Genomic DNA, 14614 nt, shown 5'->3' on the forward strand with positions numbered 1-14614 from the left:
TTGAAGAATGGCGCCACCCTCTAAGGACCTTAAATTTACTGCTCACCAATCATGACCTTACCGCCACAGGCCTGCATAGTTGCCCGACTATCAGAACCCCCCCAAAATGCTCATTGAAAGGTCATGCCCTATCACCATACACTACTAACCAGGCCAGAAGAACCTTTCTGAAGATTTCATCCTCAAGGAAACAACCCCCTAGGCTCATTTGGACAAATAGGCATTGTCCTTTTAAGAAGCCCGACTCCCCCCAGATGCACCAATGGGATATATTCCACAAATGTAGAACCTTAGATAGTCACAAAGTTGTGTCCATAAATTCTTTAGCAAGTGCTGTCCATGGTACTAGACCAGGGTGTACCCCGGGGCATAGATGTGCCAACCATCCCTACTTCAGTTATGGGTGTTTCGACCTAACCCCCTTCTACGCAAGCGTACCAAGTCATCCCCCCCACCCCCCCAAGAGTGGTATAATAATGCTACGGCTGGCTGACTAAGCGAAGATTGACATACAGTCCCAGAGCCCCTAAGTGGCACGTTGCCCCAGATGATGATACTCATTCCTGGTGCAACTGCACCCATCAAGAGAGTTGGTGCCATATTGGAATGATTCACTGACTCCCAAAATTGTAACCTTTGAAAGACTACACAGGGAGTGCCCCAGAAGCCCCAACATCTCCTATAAACAGTAAGGAATGTGTGAACAACCTAAACCTATTCTAAGCCACTATGTTCTGGGACAAGCTTCTCCGCCTACTGCGGAGCATCCCAACACCGTACAGTGTCCGATAAAGTGGCACCTGCGAGCTCAAGTGCCGTAGTAGCAGAATACATTTCCAAGAGAGTAATGGTGAGGTGTTTTATATGCCCATTACATGTAATGCAGGGTATCACTAAATTACCCCAGCTGACGCAAGATATGTTTGTCATACCTATACCCTACCAATACAGTGCATGGGCCGTACCATCTCACCCATGCATGCTGGCACCTCTTGAGCTATTGAATTGATCACCCATCATGCTTGATGCCTTCACTAGCCACTCACGTTCTGGATCTTCCAGACCCCTCAGCTGTCCACTTTTGCAGTCATTGCGGTGTAGAGCACTTCCCCAGGTATCACCGTCATGGGTCTCGCCGTACATAAATGAAAATCAAACACAAATGATTAGTGCTTGTGCCATTGAACAACAGATTCAGTGCACATGCCAGCTCTACTTCATGACAGACCCCCCTGCTTTCCACCCAAACCCCCAGCCTAGGGTGCATAGGTACTGTGCTACACAACACGGACATGTAATGTGCCGGCAACCGGATGTACCGATACTGCGCGATACTACACCTGTACCCAGTGCAATTGTACGTGCCCAATGGTTCACAGGTACTGTCTGACAACAAAGGCATCCAAATGCACCAAATGTGCACAACCCCAGGGGGAATAGTTACAGTGTGACACAACAAAGGAGGAGAATGCTAAATTGTACATGCCCAAGGACATCTAACCGCCTGGTCGCTCAGGCACAAGGTTGCAAAGATACCGCATGACAAACCGCAGGCATATAATGCTGCATTGTAAAAGCACATGGGCGCCCTGGTACCCTGTGACACCCCCCGGATATTTCATGCACAAGCACTCAGGCACATGGGTGCAGAGATACTGCACCCATACATGTGCATACACCCATACATTATTGTGCATACTAGTAGGAGCACGAGGGTGCACATGCACCATGTGACAAACCACCGGCATAGAATGCCTACCTATATGAATGGACCGGTGTAGAGGCACTGCGTGCCATAACACACTTCTGAAGCATATGTGTACCTGCAATGAGTGCCTAGATGCTTTTGACACAGACCCCTAATTCAAATGAAATCATATGTGTAACCGCACATGTGTGCAGAGGTCCTCTTGAAGGTGTGACCCCAAGGCCTGGGACGTATTAAATGGACATCAAAGGATCAAACCCATCGCATCAGCACTAAAGTTCCGGTGAGAAACTACACCGAGCCTAAGTTTTGCAGCCTGCGATGGCAGGCTGACCCGGGGCTGGGCGTTTTTAAAACTTACATTGACATCAGACGCTTTAGTTTGAGAGTCCAGCAGACCTAGCGAGGACAAAAGCCTCGCTCGGAGACTTCGAAACAGTGGAATAAATTGCTGTGACATGCTAAGCGTAACTCCCTCAGTAAGGGGTACCACTATATGTGGAATAAAAATTTGAGCGAGCCAATACTGTTGTCATACCTCTTTAGCATGTGAGGAGATGTCCACTTCTGCAAGGATTGAGTCATGATTAAACAGAACAAGGGACCCCGAAGGAAATTTAGACAGGGACCTTGGGCAATTTCTTGTTATAGAGAACAGTGGTCCCTATTCAGGGAGAATACAGTGTGATAGATAACAATACACTAGAATAGAATGTATGTCTTTTGTCCAGCTGGACAAGAATTTATTTTCATAATATTTTTCAAAAGTAGTATCAAATAAAACGTTCAGATGACAAGTGGGCACAGCCGTGACCCACAGAACACAAGACAGAACAACGAACACAGAATTGGCCAAAAGGCAAGCCAAAATGGGTCTGTACACTTGTACTCAGTATAGACAGACACAAATTAATCATTTAACACCGTTGCACAATGTGTTATAGCTTGAGTCTGGTGCATAGGGGGTTTGGGTGTCGACGACATTTCGATGCCGACATTAAATATAGTTACAACAAGGGGTGGTGAGGGACAGAGTCTCTGAATTAAGCAGAAAGCTCTCACCCAGTCAAGAGATCAGGGCTAGATCCAACACCGTTTTTTAGCTCACTGCACCATCCCAGTTTCAGAACCTGGCTGTATGCAAATTAGTCTGTTCCTGTCCCAGTGCATGATGGGAACAGGGCAAACCAAACTACAAAAGCCAATTCTTACACTGGGAAGGAAACAAGCTCCCGGGGACCGGTTTCTGGCATTACAGCCGTCTTCGGCCCAGTTTGCTTGAATCCTGATGGTGCAATGAGCAAGGGTCTCACATCTGAGAATACCCTTCCACGCTTAGGGTGGACAAAAATATTTACAACAAGGGGTGGTGAGGGACAGAGTCTCTGAATTAAGCAGAACGCTCTCACCCAGTCAAGAGATCAGGGCTAGATCCAACACCGTTTTTTAGCTCACTGCACCATCCCAGTTTCAGAACCTGGCTGTATGCAAATTAGTCTGTTCCTGTCCCAGTGCATGATGGGAACAGGGCAAACCAAACTACAAAAGCCAATTCTTACACTGGGAAGGAAACAAGCTCCCGGGGACCGGTTTCTGGCATTACAGCCGTCTTCGGCCCGGTTTGCTTGAATCCTGATGGTGCAATGAGCAAGGGTCTCACATCTGTGAATACCCTTCCACGCTTAGGGTGGACAAAAATATTTACAACAAGGGGTAGTGAGGGACAGAGTCTCTGAATTAAGCGGAAAGCTCTCACCCAGTCAAGAGATCAGGGCTAGATCCAACACCGTTTTTTAGCTCACTGCACCATCCCAGTTTCAGAACCTGGCTGTATGCAAATTAGTCTGTTCCTGTCCCAGTGCATGATGGGAACAGGGCAAACCAAACTACAAAAGCCAATTCTTACACTGGGAAGGAAACAAGCTCCCGGGGACCGGTTTCTGGCATTACAGCCGTCTTCGGCCCGGTTTGCTTGAATCCTGATGGTGCAATGAGCAAGGGTCTCACATCTGAGAATACCCTACCACGCTTAGGGTGGACAAAAATATTTACAACAAGGGGTGGTGAGGGACAGAGTCTCTGAATTAAGCAGAAAGCTCTCACCCAGTCAAGAGATCAGGGCTAGATCCAACACCGTTTTTTAGCTCACTGCACCATTCCAGTTTCAGAACCTGGCTGTATGCAAATTAGTCTGTTCCTGTCCCAGTGCATGATGGGAACAGGGCAAACCAAACTACAAAAGCCAATTCTTACACTGGGAAGGAAACAAGCTCCCGGGGACCGGTTTCTGGCATTACAGCCGTTTTCGGCCCGGTTTGCTTGAATCCTGATGGTGCAATGAGCAAGGGTCTCACATCTGAGAATACCCTTCCACGCTTAGGGTGGACAAAAATATTTACAACTAGGGGTGGTGAGGGACAGAGTCTCTGAATTAAGCAGAAAGCTCTCACCCAGTCAAGAGATCAGGGCTAGATCCAACACCGTTTTTTAGCTCACTGCACCATCCCAGTTTCAGAACCTGGCTGTATGCAAATTAGTCTGTTCCTGTCCCAGTGCATGATGGGAACAGGGCAAACCAAACTACAAAAGCCAATTCTTACACTGGGAAGGAAACAAGCTCCCGGGGACCGGTTTCTGGCATTACAGCCGTCTTCGGCCCGGTTTGCTTGAATCCTAATGGTGCAATGAACAAGGGTCTCACATCTGAAAATACCCTTCCACGCTTAGGGTGGACAAAAATATTTACAACAAGGGGTGGTGAGGGACAGAGTCTCTGAATTAAGCAGAAAGCTCTCACCCAGTCAGGAGATCAGGGCTAGATCCAACACAGTTTTTTAGCTCACTGCACCATACCAGTTTCAGAACATGGCTGTATGCAAATTAGTCTGTTCCTGTCCCAGTGCATGATGGGAACAGGGCAAACCAAATTACAAAAGCCAATTCTTACACTGGGAAGGAAACAAGCTCCCGGGGACCGGTTTCTGGCATTACAGCCGTCTTCGGCCCGGTTTGCTTGAATCCTGATGGTGCAATGAGCAAGGGTCTCACATCTGAGAATACCCTTCCACGCTTAGGGTGGACAAAAATATTTACAACAAGGGGTGGTGAGGGACAGAGTCTCTGAATTAAGCAGAAAGCTCTCACCCAGTCAAGAGATCAGGGCTAGATCCAACACCGTTTTTTAGCTCACTGCACCATCCCAGTTTCAGAACCTGGCTGTATGCAAATTAGTCTGATCCTGTCCCAGTGCATGATGGGAACAGGGCAAACCAAACTACAAAAGCCAATTCTTACACTGGGAAGGAAACAAGCTCCTGGGGACCGGTTTCTGGCATTACAGCCGTCTTCGGCCCGGTTTGCTTGAATCCTGATGGTGCAATGAGCAAGGGTCTCACATCTGAGAATACCCTTCCACGCTTAGGGTGGACAAAAATATTTACAACAAGGGGTGGTGAGGGACAGAGTCTCTGAATTAAGCAGAAAGCTCTCACCCAGTCAAGAGATCAGGGCTAGATCCAACACCGTTTTTTAGCTCACTGCACCATCCCAGTTTCAGAACCTGGCTGTATGCAAATTAGTCTGTTCCTGTCCCAGTGCATGATGGGAACAGGGCAAACCAAACTACAAAAGCCAATTCTTACACTGGGAAGGAAACAAGCTCCCGGGGACCGGTTTCTGGCATTACAGCCGTCTTCGGCCCGGTTTGCTTGAATCCTGATGGTGCAATGAGCAAGGGTCTCACATCTGAGAATACCCTTCCACGCTTAGGGTGGACAAAAATATTTACAACAAGGGGTGGTGAGGGACAGAGTCTCTGAATTAAGCAGAAAGCTCTCACCCAGTCAAGAGATCAGGGCTAGATCCAACACCGTTTTTTAGCTCACTGCACCATCCCAGTTTCAGAACCTGGCTGTATGCAAATTAGTCTGTTCCTGTCCCAGTGCATGATGGGAACAGGGCAAACCAAACTACAAAAGCCAATTCTTACACTGGGAAGGAAACAAGCTCCGGGGGACCGGTTTCTGGCATTACAGCCGTCTTCGGCCCGGTTTGCTTGAATCCTGATGGTGCAATGAGCAAGGGTCTCACATCTGAGAATACCCTTCCACGCTTAGGGTGGACAAAAATATTTACAACAAGGGGTGGTGAGGGACAGAGTCTCTGAATTAAGCAGAAAGCTCTCACCCAGTCAAGAGATCAGGGCTAGATCCAACACCGTTTTTTAGCTCACTGCACCATCCCAGTTTCAGAACCTGGCTGTATGCAAATTAGGCTGTTCCTGTCCCAGTGCATGATGGGAACAGGGCAAACCAAACTACAAAAGCCAATTCTTACACTGGGAAGGAAACAAGCTCCCGGGGACAGGTTTCTGGCATTACAGCCGTCTTCGGCCCGGTTTGCTTGAATCCTGATGGTGCAATGAGCAAGGGTCTCACATCTGAGAATACCCTTCCACGCTTAGGGTGGACAAAAATATTTACAACAAGGGGTAGTGAGGGACAGAGTCTCTGAATTAAGCAGAAAGCTCTCACCCAGTCAAGAGATCAGGGCTAGATCCAACACCGTTTTTTAGCTCACTGCACCATCCCAGTTTCAGAACCTGGCTGTATGCAAATTAGTCTGTTCCTGTCCCAGTGCATGATGGGAACAGGGCAAACCAAACTACAAAAGCCAATTCTTACACTGGGAAGGAAACAAGCTCCCGGGGACCGGTTTCTGGCATTACAGCCGTCTTCGGCCCGGTTTGCTTGAATCCTGATGGTGCAATGAGCAAGGGTCTCACATCTGAGAATACCCTACCACGCTTAGGGTGGACAAAAATATTTACAACAAGGGGTGGTGAGGGACAGAGTCTCTGAATTAAGCAGAAAGCTCTCACCCAGTCAAGAGATCAGGGCTAGATCCAACACCGTTTTTTAGCTCACTGCACCATTCCAGTTTCAGAACCTGGCTGTATGCAAATTAGTCTGTTCCTGTCCCAGTGCATGATGGGAACAGGGCAAACCAAACTACAAAAGCCAATTCTTACACTGGGAAGGAAACAAGCTCCCGGGGACCGGTTTCTGGCATTACAGCCGTTTTCGGCCCGGTTTGCTTGAATCCTGATGGTGCAATGAGCAAGGGTCTCACATCTGAGAATACCCTTCCACGCTTAGGGTGGACAAAAATATTTACAACAAGGGGTGGTGAGGGACAGAGTCTCTGAATTAAGCAGAAAGCTCTCACCCAGTCAAGAGATCAGGGCTAGATCCAACACAGTTTTTTAGCTCACTGCACCATCCCAGTTTCAGAACCTGGCTGTATGCAAATTAGTATGTTCCTGTCCCAGTGCATGATGGGAACAGGGCAAACCAAACTACAAAAGCCAATTCTTACACTGGGAAGGAAACAAGCTCCCGGGGACCGGTTTCTGGCTTTACAGCCGTCTTCGGCCCGGTTTGCTTGAATCCTGATGGTGCAATGAACAAGGGTCTCACATCTGAAAATACCCTTCCACGCTTAGGGTGGACAAAAATATTTACAACAAGGGGTGGTGAGGGACAGAGTCTCTGAATTAAGCAGAAAGCTCTCACTCAGTCAAGAGATCAGGGCTAGATCCAAAACAGTTTTTTAGCTCACTGCACCATACCAGTTTCAGAACATGGCTGTATGCAAATTAGTCTGTTCCTGTCCCAGTGCATGATGGGAACAGGGCAAACCAAACTACAAAAGCCAATTCTTACACTGGGAAGGAAACAAGCTCCCGGGGACCGGTTTCTGGCATTACAGCCGTCTTCGGCCCGGTTTGCTTGAATCCTGATGGTGCAATGAGCAAGGGTTTCACATCTGAGAATACCCTTCCACGCTTAGGGTGGACAAAAATATTTACAACAAGGGGTGGTGAGGGACAGAGTCTCTGAATTAAGCAGAAAGCTCTCACCCAGTCAAGAGATCAGGGATAGATCCAACACCGTTTTTTAGCTCACTGCACCATCCCAGTTTCAGAACCTGGCTGTATGCAAATTAGTCTGATCCTGTCCCAGTGCATGATGGGAACAGGGCAAACCAAACTACAAAAGCCAATTCTTACACTGGGAAGGAAACAAGCTCCTGGGGACCGGTTTCTGGCATTACAGCCGTCTTCGGCCCGGTTTGCTTGAATCCTGATGGTGCAATGAGCAAGGGTCTCACATCTGAGAATACCCTTCCACGCTTAGGGTGGACAAAAATATTTACAACAAGGGGTGGTGAGGGACAGAGTCTCTGAATTAAGCAGAAAGCTCTCACCCAGTCAAGAGATCAGGGCTAGATCCAACACCGTTTTTTAGCTCACTGCACCATCCCAGTTTCAGAACCTGGCTGTATGCAAATTAGTCTGTTCCTGTCCCAGTGCATGATGGGAACAGGGCAAACCAAACTACAAAAGCCAATTCTTACACTGGGAAGGAAACAAGCTCCCGGGGACCGGTTTCTGGCATTACAGCCGTCTTCGGCCCGGTTTGCTTGAATCCTGATGGTGCAATGAGCAAGGGTCTCACATCTGAGAATACCCTTCCACGCTTAGGGTGGACAAAAATATTTACAACAAGGGGTGGTGAGGGACAGAGTCTCTGAATTAAGCAGAAAGCTCTCACCCAGTCAAGAGATCAGGGCTAGATCCAACACCGTTTTTTAGCTCACTGCACCATCCCAGTTTCAGAACCTGGCTGTATGCAAATTAGTCTGTTCCTGTCCCAGTGCATGATGGGAACAGGGCAAACCAAACTACAAAAGCCAATTCTTACACTGGGAAGGAAACAAGCTCCCGGGGACCGGTTTCTGGCATTACAGCCGTCTTCGGCCCGGTTTGCTTGAATCCTGATGGTGCAATGAGCAAGGGTCTCACATCTGAGAATACCCTTCCACGCTTAGGGTGGACAAAAATATTTACAACAAGGGGTGGTGAGGGACAGAGTCTCTGAATTAAGCAGAAAGCTCTCACCCAGTCAAGAGATCAGGGCTAGATCCAACACCGTTTTTTAGCTCACTGCACCATCCCAGTTTCAGAACCTGGCTGTATGCAAATTAGTCTGTTCCTGTCCCAGTGCATGATGGGAACAGGGCAAACCAAACTACAAAAGCCAATTCTTACACTGGGAAGGAAACAAGCTCCCGGGGACCGGTTTCTGGCATTACAGCCGTCTTCGGCCCGGTTTGCTTGAATCCTGATGGTGCAATGAGCAAGGGTCTCACATCTGAGAATACCCTTCCACGCTTAGGGTGGACAAAAATATTTACAACAAGGGGTGGTGAGGGACAGAGTCTCTGAATTAAGCAGAAAGCTCTCACCCAGTCAAGAGATCAGGGCTAGATCCAACACCGTTTTTTAGCTCACTGCACCATCCCAGTTTCAGAACCTGGCTGTATGCAAATTAGTCTGTTCCTGTCCCAGTGCATGATGGGAACAGGGCAAACCAAACTACAAAAGCCAATTCTTACACTGGGAAGGAAACAAGCTCCCGGGGACCGGTTTCTGGCATTACAGCCGTCTTCGGCCCGGTTTGCTTGAATCCTGATGGTGCAATGAGCAAGGGTCTCACATCTGAGAATACCCTTCCACGCTTAGGGTGGACAGAAATATTTACAACAAGGGGTGGTGAGGGACAGAGTCTCTGAATTAAGCAGAAAGCTCTCACCCAGTCAAGAGATCAGGGCTAGATCCAACACCGTTTTTTAGCTCACTGCACCATCCCAGTTTCAGGACCTGGCTGTATGCAAATTAGTCTGTTCCTGTCCCAGTGCATGATGGGAACAGGGCAAACCAAACTACAAAAGCCAATTCTTACACTGGGAAGGAAACAAGCTCCCGGGGACCGGTTTCTGGCATTACAGCCGTCTTCGGCCCGGTTTGCTTGAATCCTGATGGTGCAATGAGCAAAGGTCTCACATCTGAGAATACCCTTCCACGCTTAGGGTGGACAAAAATATTTACAACAAGGGGTGGTGAGGGACAGAGTCTCTGAATTAAGCAGAAAGCTCTCACCCAGTCAAGAGATCAGGGCTAGATCCAACACCGTTTTTTAGCTCACTGCACCATCCCAGTTTCAGTACCTGGCTGTATGCAAATTAGTCTGTTCCTGTCCCAGTGCATGATGGGAACAGGGCAAACCAAACTACAAAAGCCAATTCTTACACTGGGAAGGAAACAAGCTCCCGGGGACCGGTTTCTGGCATTACAGCCGTCTTTGGCCCGGTTTGCTTGAATCCTGATGGTGCAATGAGCAAGGGTCTCACATCTGAGAATACCCTTCCACGCTTAGGGTGGACAAAAATATTTACAACAAGGGGTGGTGAGGGACAGAGTCTCTGAATTAAGCAGAAAGCTCTCACCCAGTCAAGAGATCAGGGCGAGATCCAACACCGTTTTTTAGCTCACTGCACCATCCCAGTTTCAGAACCTGGCTGTATGCAAATTAGTCTGTTCCTGTCCCAGTGCATGATGGGAACAGGGCAAACCAAACTACAAAAGCCAATTCTTACACTGGGAAGGAAACAAGCTCCCGGGGACCGGTTTCTGGCATTACAGCCGTCTTCGGCCCGGTTTGCTTGAATCCTGATGGCTTGGTAGTTTAGTCTGCCCTGTTCCCATGATGCACTGGGCCAGGGACAGACTGATTTGCATATAGCCAGGTTCTGAGCTGGGATGGGGCAGTGAGATAAATAACGGTGATGGATCAAGCCCTGATCTTTGGACTGGGTAAGAGTGGTCTGCTCAATTCAGACACTCTGTTCATCACCACCCCCTTTTCTGAATCGATTTTGGCCACTATAAGTGTGGCAGGGTATACTCAGACATGAGTCCCTTTCTCACTGCTCCATCAGGATTCAAGCAAGCCGGGCCGAAGACGGCTGAAATGCCAGAAACCGGTCCCCGGTAGCTTGTTTCCTTTCTGGTGAAGAATTGGCTTGGTAGTTTAGTCTGCCCTGTTCCCATGATGCACTGGGCCAGGGACAGACTGATTTGCATATAGCCAGGTTCTGAGCTGGGATGGGGCAGTGAGATAAATAACGGTGATGGATCAAGCCCTGATCTTTGGACTGGGTAAGAGTGATCTGCTCAATTCAGACACTCTGTTCATCACCACCCCCTATTCTGAATCGATTTTGGCCACTATAAGTGTGGCAGGGTATACTCAGACATGAGTCCCTTTCTCACTGCTCCATCAGGATTCAAGCAAGCCGGGCCAAAGACGGCTGAAATGCCAGAAACCGGTCCCCGGTAGCTTGTTTCCTTTCTGGTGAAGAATTGGCTTGGTAGTTTAGTCTGCCCTGTTCCCATGATGCACTGGGCCAGGGACAGACTGATTTGCATATAGCCAGGTTCTGAGCTGGGATGGGGCAGTGAGATAAATAACGGTGATGGATCAAGCCCTGATCTTTGGACTGGGTAAGAGTGGTCTGCTCAATTCAGACACTCTGTTCATCACCACCCCCTTTTCTGAATCGATTTTGGCCACTATAAGTGTGGCAGGGTATACTCAGACATGAGTTCCTTTCTCACTGCTCCATCAGGATTCAAGCAAGCCGGGCCGAAGACGGCTGAAATGCCAGAAACCGGTCCCCGGTAGCTTGTTTCCTTTCTGGTGAAGAATTGGCTTGGTAGTTTAGTCTGCCCTGTTCCCATGATGCACTGGGCCAGGGACAGACTGAGTTGCGATATAGCCAGGTTCTGAGCTGGGATGGGGCAGTGAGATAAATAACGGTGATGGATCAAGCCCTGATCTTTGGACTGGGTAAAAGTGGTCTGCTCAATTCAGACACTCTGTTCATCACCACCCCCTTTTCTGAATCGATTTTGGCCACTATAAGTGTGGCAGGGTATACTCAGACATGAGTCCCTTTCTCACTGCTCCATCAGGATTCAAGCAAGCCGGGCCGAAGACGGCTGAAATGCCAGAAACCGGTCCCCGGTAGCTTGTTTCCTTTCTGGTGAAGAATTGGCTTGGTAGTTTAGTCTGCCCTGTTCCCATGATGCACTGGGCCAGGGACAGACTGATTTGCATATAGCCAGGTTCTGAGCTGGGATGGGGCAGTGAGATAAATAACGGTGATGGATCAAGCCCTGATCTTTGGACTGGGTAAGAGTGGTCTGCTCAATTCAGACACTCTGTTCATCACCACCCCCCTTTTCTGAATCGACATTAAATATAGGGCATCATCGTCAGGACAAACAAATAATGCATTGCTGTCTTGATAATAATGTATCACACCTTTTTTACAATTCTTTACATACAAAAAAGGAAGAAGGGGGCGAATAAAATGGAAAGGAAGAATTTTAACCACATATGACAACAATATACTAGGCATGTTTTCAGCATAACATTTGTGACTTAGGTGCTTGGATTTGCGTGATCAGTGTGGACTGAATTTCATGCAGAAGTGGTGACATTTCTCTGGTTTATCCTGAGTGAGGATTGAAATTCGGGTCGCAGTGACGACGTTAAAAAGGAGTTGGTTGAAGTGATGCTGATTTATGGTGCTTAGTGCAGCTTCGTCATGACATCGTGAATTATTGCTGTGATTCAATGGAGTATGATAAAAACCAGTCTGCATATTAAAAAACGATGAAACGGCGCAGTGCCTGATCATGAGCAAGGTGTTCCCAGTGAGTCAGGAGGAACAGAAACGGCGCGGTGCGAGAGTGAAACAAATATTCTCGTGGGTGAACCCAGAGGGCAATGGGGAAATTACCTAAGGTGGCAGAGAATCAACGGTTCACTATAGGCACGAGGTCGCTCAGCATCTGGACTTTGGGGGTTGCTGGCACCAGCAGGATCTAAATGAACAAGAAGCAGAAGTGGAGGTTTCTAAGTTTAAGAAGGGATGGAGTTGACACGGGAATTGAGTGTAAAACAGAATAAATTAATTACCAATTCTGTTTGCTTAATGGCAGAAAGTCCTGTTGGGTGCTGTGTGCCAGCTGTAGGAAAATGCACGATCGCATTACCTGGAAGCAGAGAGGGGTAAACATGGGTTAGGCGTGAACCCGCCACATTAAAGAGGTGGTGTCCAAGGAATCTGGCAATGCTACTTACTTCAGTGAGTGTGGGCAGTATCGCCGCATCTGCTTCGGAGTTTCAATGGAGACTGCCGGTTTGCCGAGGCAGAGCTGGTTAAGGCATACTATCGGTAGAAAGCGAAGAGGGACTGGTTAGGGCACACTATCGGCAGAAAGAGAAGAGGGACTATGGGGTTACAAGGGAGCTGAAAGGATGGGAAAGAGGCAGCCATTTTAAGGTGGTGTGGGTTGCCCAGGAAAGGTGGAGTAAGTGACTTAAAATGTGATTACACGAGCACGTACATGCAGAGTGGCACAGTTTGAGACTTGAATACATGTTACAAGAGACATCTTTATAAAAGGGAGGTCCAGTCTTCAAGGCGATTGAGGCCACTGTGGATGCTATTGGTTCTCAGAATCCAATGGAGCTCTTCCTTGTTGAGTAATTGTGAAGTGTCTGCCCCTCTCGGGGGTGGTTTGATCACTGTGATAATTGTCCATTTGAGATCATTCTCAGTATGTCCATTGTCCGTAAAGTGCTCCACTAGGGGTGCATTCGCCGTTTTACACCGGATTCTGCTGCAATGCTGTCCGATCCTAAGCTTGATTTTCTGGCTTGTCTGTGGCCTACGTAGATCATTTTTCGGGGACAGAAAATTGCATACACAACATTTGTTGAATTGCAGTTAGAGAAATATTTTCTCTCAAATGTAATTGCTCCGTGCTCAAAGGTTTTGCCTTTAACAGTGTAATCGCAACATATGTAGCTACCACATTTCACATGACCTGTAAGAGTCGGTAACCCCCATGCATCGTTGATAGTTGTTTTTTGGGGGGTTTGGGGCAGGGCTGCCCGGACTAGATGATCTTTAATGTTTTTTGCCAGTTTAAAGGCGAACAGTGGGCGTTCAAGATTCAGTTGGCCAGCATTTAGCACAGGCCAGTGTTTGACTATACTCTTTTTGATTGCATGTTTTGCTGGTGAAAATGTGGTGACACAAATTAGGCGTTCCTACATTTTCTTAGGTTTGGGTTCTAGGAGGGTTTCCCTAGGGCAATACCAAGCGCGTTTGAGGGAATGGCGCACCAATTTCCGTGTATAACCTCTGGCTCTGAGCTTATGGCTTAGTGTCTTGGCCTCACTGAAATAGTCTTCCTTAAAATAGCAATTCCGCCTTAAGCGCAGGAACTGGGAGAAGGGGAATGAATCTTTGAGTGCACAAGGGTGATGGCTGCTGTAGTTCAATAAGGTGTTCCGCTCAGTGGGTTTGCGATGGAGACTCGTGGTCAAGCGGCCTTCTGTGTGTTTTATCACTAAGTCCAAGAAGGGAAGTAATTCTTTACTAGTACTGAGTGTGTAGTTCAGGCCTCCGCTGTTATTATTTAGCCAATGATGGAATTGTGTGAGGCTCTCTAGGGAGTCACTCCACAATAGAAAAATGTCGTCTATATACCGTTTCCACAAGGTGATTCCTGTATGGAAAGGGTTAGACGTGTCTAGGATACATGATGTCTTAAGGTGGTCTATATAGAGTATGGCCAGGTTAGGGGCGAAAATCGCTCCCATTGAAGTGCCACGCACTTGGCCGTAGAACTGTCCTTCAAAGACAAAAAAGTTTTTAGTTAAGCATATCTCGAGCAGTTGGAGAATAAACACGGTAGGAACATTGTGTGGGCGTGGACGTGTTTCTAGCACTTTTTCGATGACACAAAGGGACTCATACTGGGGAATATTAGTATACAGTGATTCCACATCCAGCGTACACATGGTGCTGGATGTGGGGTCAAATGGTAGCTCCTCAATGAGATTAATCATGTCCATACTATCTTTTATGTAACAGATAGTACCCGGGACAAACTGTTTTATGAAGTAATCTATATAATGTCCG

The sequence above is a fragment of the Lissotriton vulgaris genome, chromosome 8 (genome assembly GCF_964263255.1).
Source record: "Lissotriton vulgaris chromosome 8, aLisVul1.2, whole genome shotgun sequence".
Lineage (NCBI taxonomy): Eukaryota > Metazoa > Chordata > Amphibia > Caudata > Salamandridae > Lissotriton > Lissotriton vulgaris.